Genomic DNA, 16,746 nt, shown 5'->3' with positions numbered 1-16,746 from the left:
AGAGACATTAAAAAGCTTTCAGATTCTTTGAGCTCTATGGGGCCTCAACCACTGAGGTACAATAGTATCTGTCAGTCCCGGAATATCCTTATCTCCTCTTTTACGTAAGCCAGTTGAGAACACAGACTGGCATCCACAATGCATCTGTGAACAGACTTGGGCTTCCTCTCTCCAGTTCTCCTAGGTCTGTAACAAGAGTGCTCCTTACTGATCGGCAGCTGAACTCTGCCTTGGGTCAAGACCTTGTCATTCCCACCACTGATTCGGACCACACAACACTTCCACACTTCACCCAGAGCATCAGCAGCTACTTCTGTGGCCCTGTGCTTCTCATAGCTGGAGATATTTAGTTTCATCTTGATATGGCCAACTACCTAGGGGAGAGTGTGGGGGAAAAAAAAACATGTGCTTATTTTTAACCATTGAGTTGAATTTGTTTTTTGGTTGGTAGTTATTGAGATGAGAGCTGTCACTCTATAGCTTTGGTTGGCTTTGAATTCACTGTGTATACCAGGCTGGCCTCTAACTCACAGAAATCCTCCTGCCTTGGCTTTCCAAGTACTATTTAGAGGTGTGAGCCACCACACCTAGCTTGCTTTTATTTTATGCATTCAAAATATTGTTCTTAGGCTGAGTGTAGTGGCACATGCCTTTAATCCCAGCATTTGGGAGGCAGAGGCAGGCAGATCTCTGTGAGTTCAAGGCCAGCTTGGTCTACATAGTGAATTCCAGGACAGCCAGAGCTACATATTGAGACCCTGTCTTGAAAAATCAAAACAAAGCAAAACAAAATGGTATTCTTCTTCTTCTTCTTTTTTTTTTTTTTTTTCGAGACAGGGTTTCTCTGTGTAGCTTTGCACCTTTCCTGGATCTCCCTTTGGAGACCAGGCTGGCCTCGAACTCACAGAGATCTGCCTGTCTCTGCCTCCCGAGTGCTGGGATTAAAGGCATGTGCCACCACTGCCCGGTATGATATTCTTCTTGATGGGCCTATTGCTTATAATCCCAGCACTTGGGAGGCTAAGCCAGGAGGACTGCAAGTTCAAGTCCAGCCCAAGTTACATAGTAAGAACCTGTTGAGAAGAAAAGAGAGAGGCAGTGGGGAGGAAGAAGGGAGGGAGGGAGAAAGAGGAAAGGGAAGGAAGGAAGAAAAGATTCCAAAAAAATCTATAGGCCATAGGTTTATCACATACCAATGGGTCCATGATAGTTTAACAACTGCTAAGACTCCTTGCCTGAGGTCCTCAAAGTTCCTCACTAGGTTTGAAAGCAAGAGGCTCACACTGAGGGTTTGAATGACCCACCCTAAAAGCACTGAGGCCATCAGGATCGCCACGTTCCACTGACAAAAACTTAACAACATAGCTCTCTCTAGCTATATGGGAATCCAAGAAATGCAAGCTGAGCATCTTGCAGAGGAGAGCCAGTTGGGTGAGCATCTAACCAGCTCTGCCCGGGGGCAAAGCTTTTTACAGTTTCCCTCTCAGGTCCCTCAGGCCCTTCACTCTGGGGATTCAGTGCAAGGGACTCTGTTCTCCCCCCACTGCTTGCTCCTTGTGTTCCTCACAAAGAAGAGCATTTGCTTCTCCTGTTTCTCCACTGGAGCTCTTCTATGTCATTCTCTTCTACTCTGCGATAGAATTTCACTGCCTACAGCCTGAGGACAAATCTTCCTCCAAGTATGAGAGAAACTCCAGGATGTAAGTTGGCCAGAGTTGGCTGTGGTTATGAGAGCTGTGTATTGACTATTAGATAGGGATTACCAAAGAGAAAACAGATCAGTTTAACACACACACACACACACACACACACACACACACACACACACACACACACACACCAGTGCATGCGCATAGAGCATCCTGTTGCATAAGGAAGACACAAAGTAGTAAAAGCAGATTATCAGCTTTATGACTGGAACAATGTTAGTCTCAAGGAAGATGATAGAGAGACTGCAGTACAATGCTGGATTCCATTCTGATTGAGTTGGGAACTTATGGGCTAAATGGATATGTCCACTTTGTAGTATATACGTGGTATTCAGAAAAGAAGACTTGAAAAAGAAAAATGGAACTTGGACTCATAAGCATTAACAGATTCATGTGGAAAATCTCAAGACTAAAGAATGTAGAGAAAATTCCCATGGGGCTGCTTGTCTAGGAAGGCTGGTGAGTTAGTTATGTAAATACAACATGGTCAGGAGAGGAAAGGAAGAACCACCAGAGAGAAGCAAGAGCAGAGGCCATGCCTGTAGCAGGAATCTTAGATGGTCTTATTAATAAAATCAAACCTGAGGCCAAGTATTGGGGTGAACATTGGAAGATCAGAGAGACAGAACAAGCCACAGCTAACCTCACCTGGCCAACTTCTCAGCAGGTCTTGTTTCCTCAGACTGGAAGCTTCTGAGTCCTCATCCAAATGGCTCTCAGCTGAACTGTGCTGCTAGAAGCCTGAAAGCCTAACCAGCCAAATGCTTCTAGTTTCTGGTCCTCACGCCTTATCTACCTTTCTGCTTTCTACTACCACTCCCTGGGATTAAAGGCTCGCTTTCTGGGATTAAAGGCGTGTGTCACCATGCCTGGCCATTTCCAATGTGGCCTTGAACTCACAGAGATCCAGAGGGATTTCTACCTCTGGAGTGCTAGGATTAAAGGTGTGAGTGCCACCATTTACTAGCCTTTGTATCTAGTGGCTGTTCTGTCTCTGACCCCAGATAAGTTTATTAGGGTGCACAATATTTTGGGGAACACAATACCACCACACATGCCTTTGTGATAAACATCACTGTGGTTCATGCCAACAGTGTTTCAATAAGGACTCAAGGAAAGAAAATGGCAGAAAACAAACAGGGAAAGCTAGATTAGGATACTGTCACACCATGGAAGTTGAATGAGGGAGAAAGGATAATGGCTGCCTGATAGTGACAATGTCCTACTCCCAGGATGGGTAGATAAGTTATCATATATGGCAAAAGAGAATCTGCAGGTCTGGCTGAGGTCTGGACATGAGATTATCCCAGTTGTTTGAGTGGGCCCAGTTCTGATCATTCAAGAAGAGATCAAGGGGTCAAGAGAGAGGTGAGGTCAGAATGTTGGTTACTGATGCTGAATTTAAAGAAGAAGGAGCCCATGAGCTAAGGGGCCTTAGGTCCTCTAGAAGATAGGGGGCAACTTTCGCCTGACAGCCAGCAGGAAAACTTACCTTGGTCATACAAATCCATTTTAAAAACTGAATTAGACCAACAACCTCTGAAGCAGAAGGTTTACTTTCCCTAAGAGCCTTCAGGAGGAATAACTTGAGTTTCTTTTTTCATGAGACCCAGTCCAGACACATGGCCTACAGAGTATATTAAGCAGTGTCATGTTTTGTCATTATGTTTCTAGTAATTTGTTATGGTGGCAATAGACCACGTGAAAGAAGATGGGGAGAAGTCACTAAGGTAGTTCTGAGGCAACACTGATCAGCTCATTGGCTTAAGGTTAATAATTCCATGGTAAATAAAAAAGCTCATGGGTATAGGAAAGCTCCCCGCTTGAGGGAAACTTTAAGTGCCCTGGAAACCCAAAAAAATAAAAATAAAAACTGAATATTTGAAAACAGAGATTTTTCTTAAAATTCAACATGGAAGTTAAAAATCCCCACAACCTCTAATCTTTGATCACTAAAGAAATTCTGTGTGTGTGTGTGTGTGATACATGATGTGTAGGTGGTGTACATGCTATGACATGTGTGTGGAGGTCAAAGACAGCATTGTAGAGTCAGTTCTTTCCTTCACATTTCAGTGAGTTCTGGGGGTCAAAGTCAGCTTACACAGCGAGTGCTTTGACCTCTAGCCATCTTTCCCATCCACCTGGTCCTCTTAAACTATATGTTCTTTTACCATTTGGAATTATCCATTACCACTTAGATGCTTAGAGAACAAAATAACAAAAGGAAGGAGAGGCTCTGTTATCAAGGTTTTGTTTTATGTACTGTGTCCTCTGCACAGGCCAAATAGAAGATGCAGTAAGGAGATAAGCTATGTATGTGGAACATAAGAGACCGAGCTGCCAAGGCCCTTTGGAGCCTAGGGGACCGTGAGTGGGTCCCAGATGTCAGCACTGAACTTCTCACACTGTTAAATTTAGTTTTTACTTTGATTTGGTTATAACTATGCCCTGATTCCTCCCTCTTGGACTAAGAAATATTTAACTTTTTAAATGGGAGTTAAGAAAATTGATGTTGCCAGGTGGTGGTGGCACACGCCTTTAACTCTAGCACTCAGGAGGCAGAGACAGGCAGATCTCTGTGAGTTCGAGGCCAGCCTGGTCCACAGAGTGAGTTCCAGGACAGCCAGGACTGTTTCACAGAGAAATCCTGTCTCGAAAAAACCAAAAAAAAAAAAAAAAAAAAAAGAAAATTGATGTTTTGGAAGACTGTGGATATTTTGGGACAGACTGTGTATTCTGAACTTTGGATGTTTTAGAGAGGCTTTGAAAGAATTTGGATGATTTAAGTAGAAAATGGGACATTTCAAGTATTTGAACTTTTAAGGACTGTGAGACTTTTGAAAGTTAAAATGTTTTATGTGATAGTGACATTAATATGAAATCTTGAAGACAACAGGGAAAGGGTTGTGGTTTAATAGAGATGTGTTTCTGTGTCAAGTTGACACAAGCTTCAGTCACTGGGGAGGACTCTCAATTGAGAAAATGACTCCATTAGATTGTAAGCAAGTCTGTGCAGCATTTTCTTTTAGTAATGATGATTTGAGAGGGCCCAGGTCACTGTGGGCAGTGCTACCCTTGGGCAAGTGGTCCAGGGATATATAAGGAAGCAAGCTGAGCCAGGCAGTGGTGGCACACACCTTTAATCCCAGCACAAGGGAGGCAGAGGCAGGTGAGTCTCTCTGAGTTCCAGGACATCCAGGGCTGTTATACAGAGAAACCCTGTCTCGAAAAACCAGGAAAAAAAAGAAAGAACAAAAAGAAAGCAAGCTGAGTAAGCCATGAGGTGCAAGCCAGTGAGCAGCATTCTGCTGTGACTTCTCCTTCAGTTCCTGCCTCTAGATTCCTGCCCTGCATAAGTTCCTGCCATGGTTTTATTCATTCATGGTGTCTGACCTGAGAGTTGTAAGATATAATAAATCCTTTCTTCCCCAAGTTGGTTTTGGCCATGGGGTTTTATCAAAGCAATAGAAATCCTAATTAAGACATACTGGGATTAATAATCAATAATTTTAAAACATAAAATCTCATAGTAGATTCATATAGGATTCTATTTTTTTTTTTTTTTTTTTGGTTTTTCGAGACAGGGTTTCTCTGTGTAGCTTTGCGCCTTTCCTGGGACTCACTTGGTAGCCCAGGCTGGCCTCGAACTCACAGAGATCCCCCTGGCTCTGCCTCCCGAGTGCTGGGATTAAAGGCGTGCGCCACCACCGCCCGGCGGATTCTATTTTTAAAAACAATGTCTTGTTAGCAGATAAAACTTTACCCTTTCTGTGTGATCATAGAAGGATGTTTAATTTCTCTAGGCCTCGGCGTTTCCTTTTTAAACCCAGGCAATACAGATGAGTGGTAACAGGCTCTATCTTGAAGCTCTTTCCAGCTTTAAAAATTCTATGATTCAGAGACTGCTTACCAACACCACCCTAACACACAACCCACCAATCCACAGTTACCATTGTTGCAGACTATGTATGACACTATTGCAGGGAACAGCCAAGTCTTCATGTACTGTTATCAAAGACGGTTCAGATGCTTGCAGTGTAGGTATCAGGAGAGGGAAATTGGGTTTATCCAAAACATCATTTCCAATCGGTTGACTGAGGCTGACTTAAGTTCTGTGGTAAGAAGTCCTGAGGCCAGTTCCAGGTTAAGCAAATCTTGTGCTTTAATCTTACCTATCAAGTAGGCTGACAGACAGCAGCATGAGAAAACAGGGTATGGCCGTGTGAACCCCATATTTACTGTCTCTGCAGTGTGATCTAAGGATGATAAGGAGGTGAGAAGATCTGTCATTGACATTGCTTGCTATTTCCTGGAGGAGGAGACATTTGGACTGAGCCTTGAAATGAGGAAGTCAAGTTTCAGTAGACAAGGAAGAGGAAAAATGTTAGGAGGGTAGGCAGGGATGGGTAGTAAAACCATGGGTGACTTCTAAGCTCTGTCCACCCAATTATTAGTTGCCTTCTGTTCACCAAGACTTCTTTGCAGCTAGGATTCTGTAACATGGAGTAACTGGCATGCCTTATAGTCAGTATAGAAAACAGACGTGAAAGAGAGCCTTTTTTTTATATCCCTTGTGGTTCTTCACTGCCAGTGACAGGATATGAAAATCGGAATTTGGGAGACTTTTCTCCAAAAATGCATTCTAGTGGGTTTTTTCCCTCAAACATCTTTCTTTAAGAGGTAAACATAGCAGCAGTGACAGCAGCAGCCTTGCGTCTCTGAGTAGTTGCTCTAGCAGTGTATCTGTGTTCAGTCATCCCCAGTGACTGAACTCCAGGAGCAGCATCTAGACAGCTAGCTCAGACTCTCCCTCCAGACGCTGACACTTCAAAAGTATCCAATCTCCTGTATTAAATCCCTTTCTACCTAAAATATCTAGAATAACATTTGATTGTTACAAGAAGTCCTCATATGGGTAGTGGTAAAATAATCAAAGATGTAGAGGTAGAAAGTGTGACCAGAGGACATGAAAGAACTCAAAAGAGCTGAATAAACAAGTCTGGGGACTGAGAGGACATGGAGACATGCTGGTGGACAGGGTTGAAACAGATCCCAGAAGCCTTAGCCCAATCACATGGACTCCATCTTATGGAGTACAACTGTCACCCATGAAGAGTCTCTACAGAGCCCAGAGACTAGAGGTAAGGGGACCATCGAAGATACTGATTGCAGTTGCATGATATGAGGTCATCTGAAATAGACACTCAAGCTGCTAATGGAAAGATAAATTTTCAAGAGCTAAGGAGAGGCTGAAGGTGTAGTTGCTAATAAAAGCTCATCCGTAGATGAAGACCTGACTTCAAATCCCCAGAATCTACATAAAAAGCTGGGTGCAGTGGTGTACACTTGAGACCTCAGCAGTGGTGAAATTTGAGGGGGACACAAGCTGATCTCTGCGTGCTTGCTGCCAGTTAGTCTAGCCCATGTTTCAAAGTTCAGGCAAATTAAAAAATTTGTCTCAAAGAGGGGGGAAGAATGAAAAGCACCTGAAGAATGACACCCAAGATCATCCTCTGACCTCCACACATGCATATGTAACCACCATCACCCCACTAAACACCTATACTCCCCAATATACAAAAATACTAGACTGTCACAAAATAGTTAAAGCTATAAATAGGCCAGTATATACAGATATAGATGGAGTTCTAGAAGTTCTTAGTCCTCTTAAAATGAAGATTCATTCTTTCTCCTTCAATTTCTTTCTTCACAGGTGGGTGGAGGAGGATTTGGTCAAATTATGTTAGTCAGGGATCCTCTAGCTCTACCCACTGACACAGTTGTCTTTCACTGATGAATCGATATAATCTAAGGAAAATTACACTTCCAACAACTGGACTATTGTCCTAACCCACAGAAGAAGGGCCAAGAGTAAAGAAATGTCCCTGAAAGGGACCACTGTCAAGCCCCCACAGTTCCTCCCTGAGTTCCCAGGCCCTGGTTCCTTGGAGCTGCTGGAAGTTGTACTTCTGTGGATCTCTACTTTAAGCCCAGAATGAAACACCTATTGCTTCATTTCACCCTCATGACAGCCTTCCTGATATTTACTTAACAGTGGTATAAATGAGAAAACAGAAGCTCTGAAGATTTACAAAATTCTCAGTGGCACATACAGCTGATTTGTTTTGTCACTTGAAAATTTGAAAGCAGGATGAATTATAAGATTTAGAAAAAGGCAATCAGCACTCCATTTGCCCTATCCACGTCTCACTCAGGTCTGAGATGTCAAGGACAGGACATTGTTTTTGTACAATATTTCAGAAAATAGGTGAAGGAGATACTGAGGCTCAACATTGAAGGTTTTTGTAGCCCTAGAGTTTTTTTTTCTAGATCATCCTTGTATTGTTCTATTTTCTGAGTAAAAGCTAGAAGTTGAATGTTTGGGGATGGCAAAATAGTTCAACAAGTAAATGAACATCCCACAGAGCTTGGTAAACATAAATTTGATCCCTGGGGCCCACATGGTGAAAAGAGAGAACCAAATCCTTCAGGCTGTCCTCTGACCTCCACATACACACTGTGGCGTTCACATAGACAAAATAAATAAATAAATAAATAAATAATGTTTTGGATATTTTGTAATTCTATTTTGTTAAGCTAAAATGTTTAAATAATTTTACAGTACTCATCTACAATGTCTTCTCAAAACCTAGAATTGATTCTCACTGATTGCCATGACAATCATAAATTGAAAACAGGGAAGATGGGCTTCCCAAATGAAAAGGAGTTTTGCCACGTCTACCCTTTCATGATAGTGATTCATTACTACAAACCTGTATACCCTACTTTCTTAGGTTTACAGAGGTCAAGGAAGTTAAGAAATGTACAGCCTTGTCTGGTCCTATAACATTGTGTAGGTCAACCCCTCTCATCATCTTACTTGGTTAAAAAAGAAGGAGGAGGAGGAGGAGGAGGAGGAGGAGGAGGAGGAGGAGGAGGAGGAGGAGGAGAGTAACTTTCACTGCATCCAAGAAGCACTGGGCAAGCTAATTAATAGCTATAAAATGCTTTCAAAAGTGGAATGCTATATCTGTACATGTTAACTTTTTGCAATAATCACGTTAATACCCTATTCACTTCACTGGTAATTGGATAGCACCATCAGAATGTAATGATGTGCGCCATGCAGAAGTCAGGTGAGATGTTCTAATGAGGCTGAGATGAAATGCTGTCAGTGCAAGTCTATGAAGATCGTGTAACACTGTCAAAACTGAAAGCAGATTATGGCACTGGAAGTTCCACCACCATTAAAAGATGTTAGAAGGAGAGGGTTCCACAATCTGGGGCAATGTCTGTTATGACAGATCTGCTCAGGCGGCTTAGAAGACAAACTGGCATTCCTCATCTGATTCTCTTTATCCAAAGGGTTTTTGTGAAAATTCTCTGTTAATTTCCTCCATGAACATCATCATCCCAGAATAGGACAATGATTCTCAACAGCAATTTGTGTTTGAAATGTTCATTGTTCCTTGGGTACGTGGTCCAACGTTAATTACACCAGACAATCATTTCTTTTTCTGGGACAGAGAGTACATTTTAAAAGTTTTGTGAGAGAGAATAGTCCTCAATGTTTCACTCTTTGGAGAAACCTTGGCAGTATAAGAGAACTTTGTTGTAGAGACCACACTTCACAAAAAGAGACATGTCTCTCTACTCAATATGAAGAGTAGCATTTAGCCTCTCTCAATAAATAGTAGATTTCAAAAAATCCTTAGGATGGTTCACCTGAAAAGAAAATGAAGCATCTCAGTATAATGTTGAGCAATTGGAAGCCTTGAGTTTCAAGTCTCTGAAGTTTTCTACTATATGAGCAATTTGTATTAAGCAATTTTTTAAAAATATGAAGGCATGTTGTAGTATATTATTTTAAGATGTGTTACCTTTGTTTATGCTGTGGAACTTTTTTTAATGATGCAAAGATGCATTGCATTCTTTTATGTTTCATTTGTTTAACTCTGTGAAGTTGTGTTACTTTGCCTGTCTAAAACACCTGATGGTCTAATAAAGAGCAAAATGGCCAACAGTGAGGCAGGAGAAAGGACAGGAGGGACTGGCAGGCAGAGAGAATAAATAGAAGGAGAAATCTGGGAAGAAAAGAAGGAAGAGCAAGAGAACAAGGAGAGGAGGATGCTAGGGGCCAGCCACACAGCCACACAGCCAGCCATGGAGTAAGAGTGAAAGTAAGATATACAGAAGAAAATGAAAAAGCCCAGAGGCAAAGGGTAGATGAGATTTTAAGTTAAGGAAAGCTGACTAGAAATAAGCCAAGCTAAGGCTGGGCATTTATAATTAAGAACAAGCCTCCATGTGTGGTTTATTTGGGAACTGGGTGGCAGGCCCCTCAGAAAAGCAAAAACAACCAGAAACAAAGGCATTTCTGCCAAGACTATTGGAAAATAAGCATAAGGAGTAAGGGAAATAAAATCAACCCTTATGAAAAGGTAGATGAGACTGGACTGTGTGGTACTCAGAGGTCCCACCTTTGGGTTCTGAAAGTAGAAGTTCCATCATCGACCTGAACACATGGCTATGTAAGAATGATGCGGGCTGGATTTCAGCTCTCATCTCCCTTCATGGGGGCAAACATGTGCAGTGCAGAACCTGCACAACCACGGGGTGATAGTCTTAAACTTCGAGACACTGATGGACAATGGGCCATGTAGCTTTGTCCCTCAGTAGTGAGAAAAATCTCTGCAGTGCAATCAGATAAATTCCTGTCATGCCATGTTACTAGACAGAACTCTAGGAGGTGGTCTCTTAAAGGATTTTTTTCTTGTTGTTTAATTTCTGCATGTTAGAAGAATACACAAAATCAAGACTTGGCCAAGACCTTTCCACTGACTTTGTCATCTCTGTTTCTCTTCTAAAAGTGACCTGGTTTGAATGTTAAATTTTATTGTCACCGAACACATAGCTTTGATAAGAAAAAAAATGTGAAAATTGTGTCAAGAGGGTCTCTAGATACACCTGTGAGAAATGTGTGTGAACGTGATGAGAAGAGGCAAGAAGAAGCAAAGGCAGATGGGAGTCATGTCATCCAGCTCTCCTGTGGGCGCTGAAACAGTTCTAGAGACCAGTTGCCATAATGGTTAACTCCAACTATGAAACTAAGATTTCCCCCTTTTAAATATGTTTTTAATTTTTAATTGACACAGTAATTGTACATATTTGTGGGATACCATGAGACATTTCAATCCATGTATATAATATGCAATTAGCAGATCAGGCTAATTGGCATCTCCATCACCTCAGACATGTATCATTTCTTTATATTGAGAACATTCAAACTCCGTTAGCTATTTTTAAATTCATGGTTAATTGTTGTCTATCATAGCTATCCTGGTGTTCTGCAGACATTGGAAGTTTTTCCATCATTCCAATTGCACTCTACACTTTAGCCATCATCTATTCATCCTCAACTCTGCCTTTAGCCTCCTCAAACTTTGGCATCCATTAATGTGTTACCTGTTTTCTGTGAGAGCATCTTTCCTCAGATCTCCCTTGTTCTGACTCTAATCCTCCCAAACTGTAGATACACAGCAAAATATCAACTCTGTTTTCTCTTTTCTTGCTATTTTTTTGAGACAGGGTCCCTGTATACAGCCCTGGCTGTCATGGAACTTACCCCATCTGACCTCCTTGAACTCAGGATTCTGCCTGCCTCTGTCTCTTGAGTGCTGGGACTAAAGTCATGAGTTACTATGCTGGGATCAATTCAGTTTCCTAATTCAGGGGATGCTAACATCCAACACTTTCATCCTAAAGAAATAAATGAGACTTACTAAAAGAAAATGAAACTGTTGCCCTAAACAAGCATTGCCAGAGAATGCAGTACCATTGTAAGTGTCTAAGAACACAAAGAAGAGGAGATAAGCAATAGAAATGCTATTCTAGTGTCTAATGCTAGACACCCAGGATGTCAGAGACTTTTCATGCAATCAGCTTACTTTCCATGGACTCATAATTAAGTGTCCTAGTGTCTCTGGCTCTCATTATTCTATGACATGGGGTAACAATGACACTTTCATGCTGGCTCTTGTAAGCAGCAAACAGAACAACGCAGGCCAAACAGCATATAGTAATGCCTGATTGTGGTCATTTTTATATTTAAAAAGGAGCAAGTTTTCCTCCCCCCTTCTCTCTCTCTCTCTGTCTCTCTCTCTGTCTCTCTCTCTCTGTCTCTCTCTGTCTCTCTCTGTCTCTCTCTCTCTCTCTCTCTCTCGTGTGTGTGTGTGTGTGTGTGTGTGTGTGTGTGTGTGTGTGTGTGTGTGTGTGAGTGATGTGCATGTGTGTGTACATGCATCTGGAGGGACTCTGAGGCCACCCTAGGTTACATGAAACCTTACTTCATATGTAATCTCCAACTGTGTTCCTCTCAGGACTGCCTGTCTCTGTCTCAGCCACCTGGAGGGTGGGGAGATGATTTATCATCCATGCACATAGGAGAGCTGAGCAGACATACCTTTTAGGAGCACACTGGGCTACAAAAACAAGAGCTAAAGGTTACACCAGCAGCCCAATGTCTAGTCTCCAGTCATAGAGAGAGGGTTGCAAGATTGTCAATAGGAAGGAAAGAGATTAGGCAGGTTGAATGAGGTAGAAGGCTCACTCAGAGTCAGGAGTTCATTATCCACAGGCCTAGTGAGAGGTAGTGGAAGATGTCTGCATTGTTCACACCAGTCCCCAAAGGGCACATTCTTTACCAACAGCACTGGCAGTTGTGGCACTGCCCAAACCCACCAATAAATTGTGAGGGGGGAGTGGCACTGTGGAATGTGAGCCAATTCAAGTTAATGGAGAGCAAATATATAAACACTGAGGGCCACCTGCAACAGGTTAACGTAGCTACGTCTCAAGGCCACTGTGAAAGTAAATGTGAATATATGCAAAATCTCGGTGGGGCAAAGCACTTGAAGTCTGTAGAGCCTCCAGGAGCCATGCCAGGTACTGCTCATAAGCCCAGGGGCAGAGACAGAGCCCAATCTGTAACAGAAAAAAATTATAGAGCATTTCTCCTAAACTGGTATTTGGTGCAAGGTGAGAGATGAATGTCCTAGAAATCACATAGAAGAGAACCATGATGGGGCTGGAGAGGTGGCTCAGCAATTAAGTGCACTTTCTGCTCTTGCTGAGGACTTGGGTTTGGTTCCCACATGGCAGCTCATAACCATCCATAACTCTGGTTCCAGAAGACCCAACACCCTCTTCTGATTCCAATGGGCACTAGGCACACATGTGGTACACATACATACATGCAGGCAAAACACTCACACGTATCAAAATAAACAGTTCTCTCCTTTTTTTTTTTTTTTTTTTTTTTTGAGACAGGGTTTCTCTATGTAGCTTTGCACCTTTTCCTGGAACTCAGTCTGTAGCCCAGGCTGGCCTTGAACTCAAAAAGATCCACCTGTCTCTGCTTCCTGAGTGCTGGGATTAAAGGCCTGCGCCACCACTGCCCAGCCAAAATGAACAGTTCTTTAAAACCAAAGTTTTTAAAGTGATCCATCATCAATATCCAGAGCCCAATTCATTCTGACTTCTTTTAGAGGTATTCTCCCAAGGACTATCTTTGGAAAGACAGCTATCTCTTGTTCATCACTTCAGTAATTATTCTCATGAGCAGAGAGCTTGGTGGTTCTGTTGTTTTGCTTTTCTGTTTCTCTTCCAGTCTCTTTCATTGTTCTTATAAACTGGGAAACTTATAGGCAGTATTCCCACCCTGACCCATATCTCAGCTGTATGCATAATTAACAGGCCTCAAGAGTAATTCTCTTTAAAATATTTTCAGTGTAACAAAGATACCCTCTGATTCATTTACTTTTCTCAATAATAATAGAAAAATGTCCTGGGGGTGGAGGGATGGCTCAGAGGTTAAGAACATATACTGCTCTTGCAGAGGATTTTAATTCCATTCCCAGAACCTACATCAGGAGCTTCTAAGTTAAATTTCAGGGAACATGATGCCTCCTTCTTCTGGCCTCTGAGGGTATTGCATCCACACACACAAACCCACAGAGGCACACACATATACACACACAAAAAAAAATTTTAAATTTAAAGTCTCAGCTCTCTGCTCCTTCCTGTTCCAGAGACAGTCATATCTTCTGCAGCGCCAGCCTCATCCCTGAGACAAGATGGTGAAGGTCAGAGTGAATGGATTTGGTCATATTTGGTGCCTGGTTACCAGGGCTTCCTTCCTGGCAAAGTGGATATTGTTGTCATCAGTGCCCCTTCATTGACCTCAACTATGTGCTCTACATGTTCCAGTATTGCTCTACCCTTGTCAAGTTCAACAGCACAGTCAAGGCTGAGAAAGGAAACCTTGTCATCAACAGGAAAACCATCAGCATCTTTCAGGACCTGGATCCCACCAACATCAAACGGGGCAATGCAGATGCCAAGTATGTTGTGGAGTCTATTAGTGTTTTCACCACCATGGAGAAAGCCAGGACCCACTTGAAGGGTAAGACCAAAAGGGTCATCATCTCTGCCCCTTCTGCTGATATCCCCATGCTTGTGATGGGTGTGAATCATGAGAAGTATGACAACCCACACAAGATGTCAGCAATGCTTCCTATACTACCAGCTGCTTAGCCACGCTGGCCAGGATCATTCATGAACAACTTTGGCATTGTGGAAGGACCACAGTCCAGGCCATCACTGCCACCCAGAAAACTGTGGTTTGCCCCTCTGAGAAGCTGTGGCATAATGGCCATGGGGCTGCCCAGAACATCATCTCTGTATCCACTGGCTGTGGGTATGGTCATCCCAGAGTTAAATGGGAAGTTCATAGACATGGCCTTCTGTGTTCCTAACCCAAATATGTCCATGACTGATCTGACATGCCACCTGGAGAAAGTTGTCATGTATAATGACATCAAGAAGGTGGTGAAGCAGGCATCCTGGGCTACACTGAGGACCACATTGTCTCCTGCAACGTTAAGAGTGACACCCACTCTTCATCCTTGATTGGAGGCTGTCATTGCTCTCAATGATAACTTTGTAAAGTTCCTTTCCTGGTATGACAATGAATATGGCTACAGCAATAGGGTGGTAGACCTCATGGTCCATATGGCCTCCAAGGAGGAAGAAGCCTTGGACCACCCACCCCAGTGAGGACATGAGAGCAAGAGAGAAGCCCTCAGCTGCTGAGCAGCCCTGTCCCATCTCAGGCATCAACACTGAGCATCTCCCTCACAGTTTGCATTCCAGACCCACAGAAGAAGGGTGGGGTGCTTAGGGAGCACCATTCTCTTGAATACTGGCAATAAAGTTCACAACACACAGTTAGAGCCCTACAGGGTGATGGTGGTGCATGCCTTTAATCACAGCACTTGGGAGGCAAAGGCAGATGGATCTCTCAGTTCAGGGCCAGCCTAGTCTACAGAGTGAGTTCTAGGACAACCAGGGCTGCACAGGAAAACTCTAGTTTGAAAAACAAAACAGAACAAATTTAAAGTCCCCTCCTCTCTCCAGGTTTACCATGCAGGTCAATTGACAGCCATCTTAGCACAGTTATTCATAATATGATGCAGAGAAAAGAGTGTCTGGAATTCTCAAATGACAAGTACTTGGGGGGACATTAAAATAGTACACCCCAAAGCACTCAAATAACAAAGAAGGTAATGGGAAATTTAGGGAAAAGGACCAACTCAATAATATATCCTTTTCTTCCAAATGTGAACACAGCATTCTAGCTCATGTCTGTCATTTGCTTATTTGATTTGTGGATCTACATATGCTTTCAAATTTTCTCCTAAGGTTTAGTGTGATGTCTACATGTATTCTGTTGCTATCTGAAATTCAGGAGTTTCATAAGTATCTTTCCAGCTGTGGCTCCAAGAATTCCTGAAACTTGTAATAAAAAAAAATCCAGACATCTTTAAATCCCATTTTGAACTAATGTGTGTACAGCACAGTAAGTTACCTACTTGAAAATTTACAACTATTTCTAAGTGTTCCTTGATTTTCTTGGTAGTTGATTGAAATGCACACACCAAAGAGGGTGGGTTTTCTAATACACAAACCCATGGGGTACACACAATTATACATCAGAACTTAAGAATCAGCATGCATTAAGACCCCACTCTCCTGATACAATGGGGTGAAAGTTATTAAAACTTTAATGTTGAAAAAGTGAATTTTGATTATGTGCCTTCCCATGACTCAATGATCATTTCTCTGTCTACCAGGGATTGGTTTTAACTGTGCCCAGCCTCCATGCAAGCTCAATATCATTATACAAAATCTCATGATATTTGCACATAACCTACCTACACCCTCTCTCAATCCCTCTAACTAATACAGCATACATGCTACATCTATAGAATAATGACAAGAAAAAAAAAGTCTTAGATCTTCATCACACGTACTTTCTCTTCAGAAATACGTCCAGTAGGAGGTTGGTTGACTCTAAGGATGTAAAATATGCAAAATCAGAGAGTCGACTCACTAAGTCAAGTGCCATTAGAAGATTCTGGCAGCAAGTCAGCCATCCTTCCTGCTCACAGCTTTCAAAAGAGACTCCACTTTAGTGTCAGCTGCGCTTGGGAAAGCGATTGGCTTTTCTTTTCTGTTGCCTTCATTTTCTTCTGCAGGAACACAGAGGGTTGTGAGTCCAGGTGGGCACTGTGCCTTTCCCTGATTATGCTGTGTGGCACAGCAGGAGGACCTCTTATCTCAGACTGCGGTTGCCTGTTTAAAGTTATTTTTTCTTTATAAAAGGTATAAGGCAATAAACACAGCTGTAGAAAAAGGTTTTGTGTTTTTTTGTTTGTTTTAGTCTATTAAAATGATATAATTAAGTGCAATAAAGTTCCATAAAATTATACCATCTGCCTTTGTGCCCTTCCTTGCTCTGCAAGCTTGGCTCACAATGTTTGAATACTCTGAATGCATTTGACTTTAGAAATAGTTTCCTACATCTTTGCATAGTGTTGTCATATCATAAAATACAGAGAGGCCTCAAATCAATGAGTTCTTGTGTGTGTGCATGTGTGTCTTATGACATATATGTATTTGTGTGTGTATGTGAGTG

At 42.3% G+C, this 16,746-nt stretch overlaps 1 pseudogene; it reads left to right on the top strand.

Moving 5' to 3' along the window:
* Positions 1–13,843: 13,843 nt before the first annotated feature.
* LOC128098702 (glyceraldehyde-3-phosphate dehydrogenase-like) lies at positions 13,844–14,825 on the top strand (annotated as a pseudogene).
* Positions 14,826–16,746: the final 1,921 nt, after the last annotated feature.

This window comes from Peromyscus californicus, unplaced genomic scaffold (assembly GCF_007827085.1).
Source record: "Peromyscus californicus insignis strain IS unplaced genomic scaffold, ASM782708v3 Scaffold_6__1_contigs__length_162567912, whole genome shotgun sequence".
In the NCBI taxonomy this organism is placed as follows: domain Eukaryota; kingdom Metazoa; phylum Chordata; class Mammalia; order Rodentia; family Cricetidae; genus Peromyscus; species Peromyscus californicus.
The sequence above is the reverse complement of the archived record's forward strand: the minus strand, read 5'-3'. Positions and strand labels throughout refer to the sequence as shown.